We start from the raw sequence: 10,000 nt of genomic DNA on the forward strand, positions 1-10,000 counted from the left end.
GCGCTAGAGAGCCAACAGGAAGTGATAGGCTTGCAGCACAGAGAGAAAGGCTCAACTCTGTTTGTTTAAATTAACCGTCTGTTTCTACATATCCTGGTTTTCAGTTTTGATTTCTGTTTGGGACATTAGTTGCTGGATAGTTATTGCTGACTTTAATAAATTCCCCCGACAGCTTAGGCTGTCTGGGGGACTTTTTTGACATTTTTCTCATTGTAGCATGCTGCAGATGCACAGCATGGCTGCAGATAAAGAAACAGAACTAACCATGATGAGAAAAAGTAGCAATGGGAGGAATGAAGAGGAGGAGCAAAGAAGAGGTGAAGTCAAACAAGCAGAGATCCAAAAGCAACAGGATTCAAGTAAAGTCACAGGACATTTGTGGGAAGAGGGAGAAGAAAACAGCAGAGCAGTGCAAGGAAAATCAAAAGGGAAGTACAACAAAGAGCTGACTGTGGAAGTAGAGGTGGAGGGAACTGAAAAGATTTCAATGATGGATTTACTGAAAGGAGTAAAGAAGGAGTGTGGAGAAGTGATTGGCTGCAGGGTGAGAGGTGAAAGGGTCTATGAGCTCACAATGAAGGATGAAGAGGCAAAGAGGAAACTAATGGATGGAGTGAGAGTGAAAGGAGTGATGGTGCATGCCAGGGATATAATGAATAATGATATGGTGGTGTCCTTTATCAATCTGCCTGTGTATTTAGAGGATGAGAAGATACTCGCCAAGCTACAGGAGTGGGGAGTACGACCACTTTCACCAATCAAACGCCGGGTGTGGCCTGGAACAGATATAGTTGATGGGACACGTTTCTTAAAAGTTCGCTTCACAGAACAGGTATGTTCACTACCATACTCCACAAAGTTTGAGACTCTGAGAGGCACCGAATATTTTCGTGTCATCCATGATAGGCAAATACGTGTTTGCAGACTCTGTATCAAGCCAGGGCACATAATTAGAGAGTGCCCTGAATTAAAATGCTTCAAGTGCAATGGTGGAGGCCATTATGCAAGAGATTGTGAAGAATGGATGGGATTAGAGAGAGAGCGAGTGGACGGTAAAAAAAAAGGTGAAAGGAGGAGCAGTGTTCTGACAGAGGAGCAAGAGGAGGAAACAACTGATGTGGTGAGCGGTGGAGAGAAAGACGGAGCTGAAGATAGTGAGAGAAGAAGCAAAATGGAATGGCGAGACACAGCTGAAAGTTTCAGTGAAGCGGATGAGGAGGAGGAGGAGGAGGAGATGGAGCAGTCGGAAGTGATCGAAGAAGAGGAGGAGACAGATGAAAGTAATGTGAAAGAAAGAGGTAAAGAAGAGGCAAAGAAAAATACTGCACAGAAACCGATAGAAAGCAGAGGTGGAGAAAAGGGAGACAGTGAAAAGAAAGATGGACTGAAAACAAAGATTATAAGACTGAGTTCAAAGAGGAAGTCTGAGATGGACGGAGAACAGGTTGAGCAGATAAAAGAACCACGAGCGGGTATGTGATGTATGAATGAACTGTGCATGTGTTCCTGGTTTTGTTTAGTTTTTCTTCTGGGTTACTCTCATGGCCACTGTAACTTCAATAAACATAAATGGGTTAAGGGATAAAAACAAGATGAAAAAACTTTTATTTACTTATCGGAGTGATATAATCTGTATACAGGAGACAAACTGGGAGGAGGATAAAGTAAAGGAGATGAGAGAAGAGTGGAGAGGGGACATATACTATAATAATGGTGCAAAAAATGCAAGAGGTGTGGCAATATTATTTAAAAAAGATATTGTAGAAGGTATAAGAGAGGTGTATAAAGACCAGAGGGGAAGGATCTTGGTGGTTGAATTCATGTATAGAGATATGGATTTTAGATTAATAAATATATATGTTCCAAATATAGAAGGGGACAGGAGGGAAATTTTGAAAGAGTTAAAAGGATTGATTGTGGGGAAATGTATTATAGTGGGAGATTTTAATATAAAATGTAGCAGATTGGATGTGGGAAAGGGGGTAAAATTTAGATGGGAAAAGTCTAGGGGAATGTTGATGGAGATAATGAGAGAAAAGGGGTTAATAGATGTGTGGAGGTATGAAAATCCAGAAAAAAGAGAATTTACTAGAAGGCAGTTAAGAGAAGGTATATTAAAACAGAGTAGAATAGATTTAGTGTTAGTTGAAGAGGAAATAATTAGATACATAGACGGGATAAAACATCAGGTAAATAGTTTAAGTGATCACGATAGTGTAAGGTTCAGAATCAAGGTAGGGAGTGAGGAGGTAGGAGGAGGGATGTGGATATTGAATGCAGGGTATATCGAAGAGGAAGAATATGAGATACAGATGAAGGATTTATTAAATAGGGAAGAAGAGAAGATAGATGAGTATACAAGAGACGGTGGATTAGAGGGTACAATAGCAGAGAGATGGGAGGAAATAAAGGATCAAATTAAGTTAATTAGTATAAAATACAGTAAGAAAAGAAGAGGAAAGATGAAGAAGGAGGAAATTATGCTTAGAGAAAGATTGAGAGAGGAGTTAGTTAAGGCTGAAGATGAAGAAGGATACAGTATGGAAAAATATATAGAGGTTAAGATGGCGCTAGAAAAATATGAAAGAGAGAAATGCAGAGGAGCTATTTTACGAAGCAAGGCAAAATATGCATTAGAAGGTGAGAAATGCACAGGGTATTTTTTAGGGCTAGAGAAAAGGAGACAAAGTAAGACATATATAAATGAAATAAATACAAAAGAGGGCAAAACAACCAAAGACTATGTAGAGATTTTGGAGAGGGTTCAAGAATTCTATGGAGAATTATATAAGAGAGGAGAAGTGGATGAGAGAAGTATAGATGGAGTATTAGAAAGTGTAGAAAATATTCTAAATAAGGAGGATGCAGAGTGGTGTGATAGAGAGATAGATGAGAAGGAAGTAGAAGCGGCAATAGGGGGGTTGAAAAGTGGAAAAAGTCCAGGGAGTGATGGGATTGGTATTGAATGGTATAAAACATATAGAGAAGAGGTAGCACCGATTTTAGTTAAAGTGTTCAAGGAGATGGAAAGAACAGGGATGGTGCAAGATAGAATGGTAGAGGGAGTGATAGCTCTGGTGTATAAGAAGGGGAATAGGTTGAATATAGAGAACTATAGACCAATCAGTCTATTAAATGTGGATTATAAAATACTGACTAAAGTTTTAGCGAACAGAGTGAAAAAAGTGATTGGAAGTATAGTGCAACCAACACAAAGTTACAGCATACCAGGCAGGGATATAGCAGACACGATAGGGACAGTTAGGGATGTGATAGAGTACATGAAACGAGATAAGAAGGGAGGAATAGTATTAGGGATAGATTGGAATAAAGCATTCGATAGGGTAGAACACAAATACTTATTTAAGGTATTAGAGAAGTTTGGATTTGGAAGTAGAATGATAGGGTGGGTGAAGAGACTATATGAGAAGGCAAAAAGTTGCATAAAAATAAATGGAGTATTAACAGACAGGTTTAAGATAGGAAGGTCAGTGAGACAGGGCTGTCCCCTGTCTGCATTATTATATGCAATTTCAGTAGAGCCTCTAGCCACTCTAATCAAGAGGGATAGAAGGGTAGTTGGTATTGAGTTGCCATATGGAGGAATGTGTACTATAAACCAATATGCAGATGACACTACAATTACAGTGAGGGAAGGAAACAGTGTAAAAAGAGTTTTAGAGATAGTAAAGATGTTTGGGAAGGCATCAGGGGCAAAAATAAATGTAGATAAATCTGAATTAATGTATATAGGGGAGGTAGAGAGAGTAGAGGTAGGGATAAGAGTGGAGGAAAAATATATGAAAGTATTAGGGGTATATTTAGGGGTCGAAAGCAAAGAGGCAAGAGATGTGACCTGGACTGGGGTAATTAATAAAATAAGAACAGTAAGTGCAACATGGAAAGGGAGGAAATTAAAGTTAAATGGGAAAGTAATAGTAGTAAATAGCCTGCTGTTGTCAGTTTGTGTTTATGTCATGAGTGTAATGGAAATGCCAGGGTGGGTGATGAATGAATTGAATAAAATTGTATGTGATTTTATATGGGAGGGAAAAGGTGTGAAAATTGCACAGAAAACATTGGTGGGTAAGAGATGGGAAGGAGGCTTAAGCTTGATGGACCTAGAAATAAAAAGGGCTGCGATGAGAATAAAAACGGTGAAAAAATATATGGGAGGGCTATGGGATTATGGGTGGAAGGAATTCTTAAGGAAATATATTGATGATGTGGGAGGAATAGGGGACAATGGATGGTATATGGGCTTTAAGCAATCAATGACAGAAGGAATACCAGAAATATATCGGGAAGTATTAGAGGCATGGAGACAGTTCCTTCCCAAAATAGAATATGAATGTGAAGACATACAGGTGATTAAAAATCTACCACTATTTCTCAACGAAAAGATTAAACATAAAAATAAAACATTGTATGAATGTAAATTTATAGAAGGGGGTATAAAACAAGTGAAGGACATTATGTATGAAGTTATTCCAGGATTTCTAAAAAATAACTGCATTTATGATACTGTGTGTGATCTGGAAGGAATGGAGAACAGAGAGAAAGTAAATAAAATATATGGAAAAATTAAATCAAGTATACCTTTGCAGTGGACTAATATGATCGAACGTGAATATGTATCTAACGTGGAAAAATGTATGCCGGAGATGTATGTGGATGATAATGCTGAGAAAAACAAATTAAAAAATATGAGTGTAAAGAATATATACAGGAGAATAATAGTTGATGTTATAAAAGAACCAGCATCAGAAAAGGTGTGGAAGAAAGTATTTGAAGATTTAGATGTGAAGAAAATATGGTCAAACTTAAACATAAAATACAACAGTATAGAGTGTGAGAATAATGACTTTCTGATAAGACATAATAGAATTTACACAAATGTGGTGTTAAACAAAATAAATAATGAGGTAAATGTCATTTGTGACGTATGTGGTAATGGCCATGAGAGTTTCTTACATTACTTTTTAAGATGTGAAGAGTTGGTGGATTTTTTTGATTTTCTTAAAAATCTGTTACTAGAAAACTGGAGTGTCAAAGTTGAGACCGAGGAGGAATGGGGAAAATTGTTTTTGTTTGGAACTTTCGGGAAAAGGAAATCAACTGACATTTGTTTAATTAATTTTGTTCTGAGTCATGCCAGACTAGCAGTAGTGCTAAGAAGGAACTATGCACATTTCGAAGGGAGAAAGGTAAAAGTAAAAGATATGTTTAAGTCAATGATACAAAGAGATGTAGAGTTGATTTGTAAGTATGGAGATAAAGAGGGGAAAGAGTTTTTTTTTACTACAAATAAGTTCATACATCAAAATGTGGGGGAAGAAATATGTTTCAATTGGTAAAGAGTAACAATCTGGTTGAGAATGGCTGATGTCAATTAAGTAAATGTAAACATATTTGTGTGTATTTTATTTATGTTCTATATTTTTATTGCTGTATGATTATGAAAAAATAAGTTGATCAATTGGAAAAAACGAATCATACAAATGTATTGAAATGAAAGTCAATCGGATGGAATAATGCAATAGAAAACTGTGAATTGAAAGTTAAATAAAAAGATAAAAAAAAAAAAAAAAAAAAGGCTATGCCCAATCTCGTCTGATCTCGGAAGCTAAGCAGGTTTGGGCCTGGTTAGTACTTGGATGGGAGACCGCCTGGGAATACCAGGTGCTGTAAGCTTTTTGGACATTTTTCACTTAGTATATAATCATTTTGCCAAAAAATAGAGAAAATGCCTGATCTCTGAATATTAGCAGGTTTGGGCCTGCTTAGTACATGGATGGGAGACTGCCTGGGAATACCAGGTGCTTTAATCTTTTTGGAAAATTTCACGAATTATATAATAATCTTTCATTAAAAAAAAAAAAAAAAAAAAGAGTCAATGCCCGATCTCTGAATCTTAGCAGGTTTAGGTCTGGTTAGTACTTTGATGAGAGACTGCCTAGGAATACCAGGTGCTTTAAGCTTTTGGGTTTTCTTTCCTACTTATATAATGTACTGGCGATAAGATTGGCTGGTCTTTAAATAGCCCTCTCTTTGCAGCAGACTTCGCTTACGGCCATACCAACCTGAGGGCGCAATTGAGCTAAGCAGGAAGTGGAAGTAGTGGTGCAGAGAGCACGTGGAGAGTAATTGTTTGTAGTAAAATTTAGATATTTTGGTTTGTTTTGATATCTTAAAAAAAAAAAAAAAAAAGAACAACTTTTCTTTGCTTTATTCCCCAAACAGCTTTTAGCTGTTTGGGGGATCTTATTCTTTTATTTTATTTTTTTTGAGTTGCTAAATGATACAGGCTGATAACACAGACATGGACAAAGGACAAGGTAAATGGAATATGGGAGAAAATGAAGATGAAGCAAGAGGACAAAACTATGATAAAAGATTAACTGTGTTGGTGGAGATTGTTGGGGAAGACAGAATTACGATGATGGAGCTACTGAAAAAAGTAAGACAAGAATGTGGAGTGGTAATAGGTTGCAGATATAAAAATCCGAGAGAATATGAACTGACAATGAAAGAAGAGAATGGAAAAGGCAAAATTTTGGATGGGCTAAAGATAAAAAATAGTAGGGTGATGGCGAAGGAAATAAGCAAAAATGAGATGGTGGTTTCATTCCTAAATCTGCCGACTTATATTCAAGATGAGGAGATAAAGGGAAAGCTAACAGATTGGGGAGTGACAGCAGTTTCAACTATTAAAAGGAGAATGTGGCCAGGGACTGACATTGCGGATGGAACGAGATTTTTGAAAGTCAAGTTCACAGATACTGTTAAATCGCTGCCATACTCAACAAAGTTCGAGACGTTGGGAGGAACTGAGCATTTTCGAGTCATACATGACAGACAGGTTAAAGTTTGCCGTCTGTGCATTCAACCTGGACACATAGTGAGAGACTGTCCAAACTTTAAATGTTTTCGGTGTGGAATGCAGGGCCACTATGTAAGGGAATGCAATGAGGGAAACTGTAGCGTTTGCAGGATGAGAACTGCACTTTGTGTATGCAAAATTTCAGAAGAGCGGGAGGAAGGAGGTAGCGTTGGAAGCTTCGTGGACCTGTATGGAGAGTCGGAGGAGAGTTTAACGATGGAGGAAGAGGAAAGAGGGGATGCATGGAGTGGAAGAGATTTAACTGCAGGACAACGGACTGTTGAGAAAGAGAGCATCAGGGATGTTGTTGAAAGTTTAATGGAGGGTAACGGGAAAATCGGGAGAGTAGAGATGATGGAAGAGAAAGAGGGAGGAGCAACCAAAAAAGGGGGAAAAAGTGAAGGGGATGATGGGAATAAGAAAAAAACAAGAAACAGGGCACCAAGAAGAAGAAGAAAGCTTAAAGAATAAGGAAAGCAGAAGAGAAGAGGTGAGGGAGTCTCTGGAAACTCCACTGATAAATCTGGAAGAGGATTTGGACACAAGTGAAGCAAGTATCAAGTTGCTGAAAAGGAAAATGAAAGGCGGTGAAGAATGCTTTGCGAAAAAGTAAGAACTTGAGTTTTTGTACGTGTTGTCTCCTTCTAATACTTGTAATATATGCAATGTTTGACAAAATGAGTATTGGCTGCTTGAACTGTAATGGTCTCAGAGAAATGAATAAGTTTGAGCAGGTTATTGGAAAGCTTCAAACAGATGTCATTTGTTTACAAGAGACGCATTGGTCTGAAGACATAATGGTCAATATAAAAAAAATCTGGGAACATGATATTTATGTAAATCATGGAAGTCAGAGGGCTTGTGGTGTGGCGATTCTGATGAAAAGAGGTGAAATGTATAATGTAAAGGAAATATATAATGATGGTAAAGGAAGACTGTTAGGAATAGATTTTATGTTCAACAATCAATTTTTTAGATTGGTTAATCTATATGCACCTAATGTAGAAATCGAAAGAAAAGGAGTTTTTGAGCAAATGAAACCATTATGTACAGGCAAATGTATAGTGGTTGGAGATTTTAATGTGTGGTGTACAAGACTAGATGTGTCTAGAAGTGCAAATTTCAAATCGGATGTGTCTAGAAGGATTTTAAACAAATTAATGCAAAGTGAGGATATGGTAGATGCATGGAGAGAGGAGAACCCATTTAAAAATGAATTTTCAAGAAGGCAAATGGTGTTGGGAAACTTAAAACAAAGTCGAATAGATCTGTGTTTAGTTAAAAGAGAAATATTACATTATGTGAAAAATGTGAGTTATAAGTTTATTGGACTAAGTGATCATGCTGCCATGACAGTAAAGATGGCTGGAAATAAGGAAACAAGAGGTGGGGGGATGTGGTGTCTGAATTCATCTTTGTTAAAGGAAAAAGAGTACAGGAAAAGTATTTACAGATGCATAAAGTGTGAAATGGAAAACTCATTATTTGAAGAGAATATCTGTGAGTGGTGGGAAATAATGAAAGGGAAAATACAAAAAAGAAGTATAAGGTACTCAAAGCAGAGGCATTTTATGAGAATGAGGGAAATGGAGGACATGGGAAATAGGTTGGAGAAAGAAGCAGAGAAAATAGAAAACAACCCTGAGTACTCAAAAGAACATTTCTTTAGGATAAAAGCAGAAATGGAGATGTTTGAAAAGGAAAAGTGCGAGGGTGCAATAGTAAGGAGCAGGGCACAGTATGCGGTGGAGGGGGAAAGGTGCACAAAATACTTTCTGAATCTAGAGAAAAAAAAAACAGGGGAAAAATATATTACAGAGTTGGAAAATGAAGAAGGGAAAAAGGTAACAGATTATGTAGAAATTATAGAAGTGGTAGAATCATTTTATAAGAAACTTTTCAAGAAAGAAAATGTAAAACAAGAATGTGTGGATGAAGTTTTAAATACTGTAAGTGCTAGATTAACTGATTTAGAAAGAATTATATGTGACAGTGATATACGTATTGAAGAAATAAAAGAAGCAATAAGACAAACAAAGCCAAATAAAAGTCCAGGATCAGATGGTTTAACGCATGAATTCTATAAGACATTCATAGATATTTTAGCACCTATACTGATTAAGGTATTCAGGAGAATGGAAGAAAGAAGGGAGATACCAGAATCAATGAGCTTGGGCGTAATTAATATTCTATATAAAAATAAAGGTAGTCCACTTAATTTGGGAAATTATAGACCTTTAAGTCTTTTAAACACTGATTATAAAATTTTGACAAAAGTTTTAGCCAATAGAATAAAAGGAGTAGTGGGAAGTATAATATCACCAAATCAAGCATACAGTATACCAGGAAGAGACATTACAGATACCATATGTACAATAAGGGATGTAGTGGATAGTATGGTTAATGATAGGGAAGGAGGTTTGATTTTATGTATGGATCTAAATAAAGCCTTTGATAGGGTTGAGCACTGTTTTATGGAACAAGCAATGAGGGAATTTGGTTTTGGGGAGAGGATTCTGAGGTGGATAAATTTATTATATTGTAATGCAAAAAGTTGTGTAAAAGTAAATGGTGTTTTAACAAATCCTTTTCCACTAGAAAGATCAGTGAGGCAGGGATGTCCGCTGTCTGCTATGCTGTATTCAATATCAGTTGAGCCGCTAGCGACACTGGTAAAGAGAGATGGAGAAATAAGAGGAATTCCAGTACCACATGGGGGATTGAGTTTAATTCACCAGTATGCAGATGACACAACATTTACTGTAAGAGATATGGAAAGAATAAAAAGAATATTGAAACATGTTGAAACCTATGGGAAAGCGTCAGGAGCAAAAATTAATATAGAAAAATCTGAAATAATGAGTATAGGAGGGATAGATATGAGCGGGTGTGAAAATAACTTTAAAGTCACAAAAGAATACACAAGGATTTTAGGAGTGAATATAGGTGTTAATGCAAAAGAAGCAAGAGATGCTACTTGGACAGGGATTTTAAATAAAATAAAACAAATACTACGTTTTTGGAAATTAAGAGAATTAACACTGAGGGGTAAAGTAATAGTGTTTAATTCCTTGCTGCTTACCAAATGTAATTATGTATTAGGTGCAGTTGACTTGC

This window comes from Carassius gibelio, chromosome B22 (genome assembly GCF_023724105.1).
Source record: "Carassius gibelio isolate Cgi1373 ecotype wild population from Czech Republic chromosome B22, carGib1.2-hapl.c, whole genome shotgun sequence".
NCBI classification, from domain to species: domain Eukaryota; kingdom Metazoa; phylum Chordata; class Actinopteri; order Cypriniformes; family Cyprinidae; genus Carassius; species Carassius gibelio.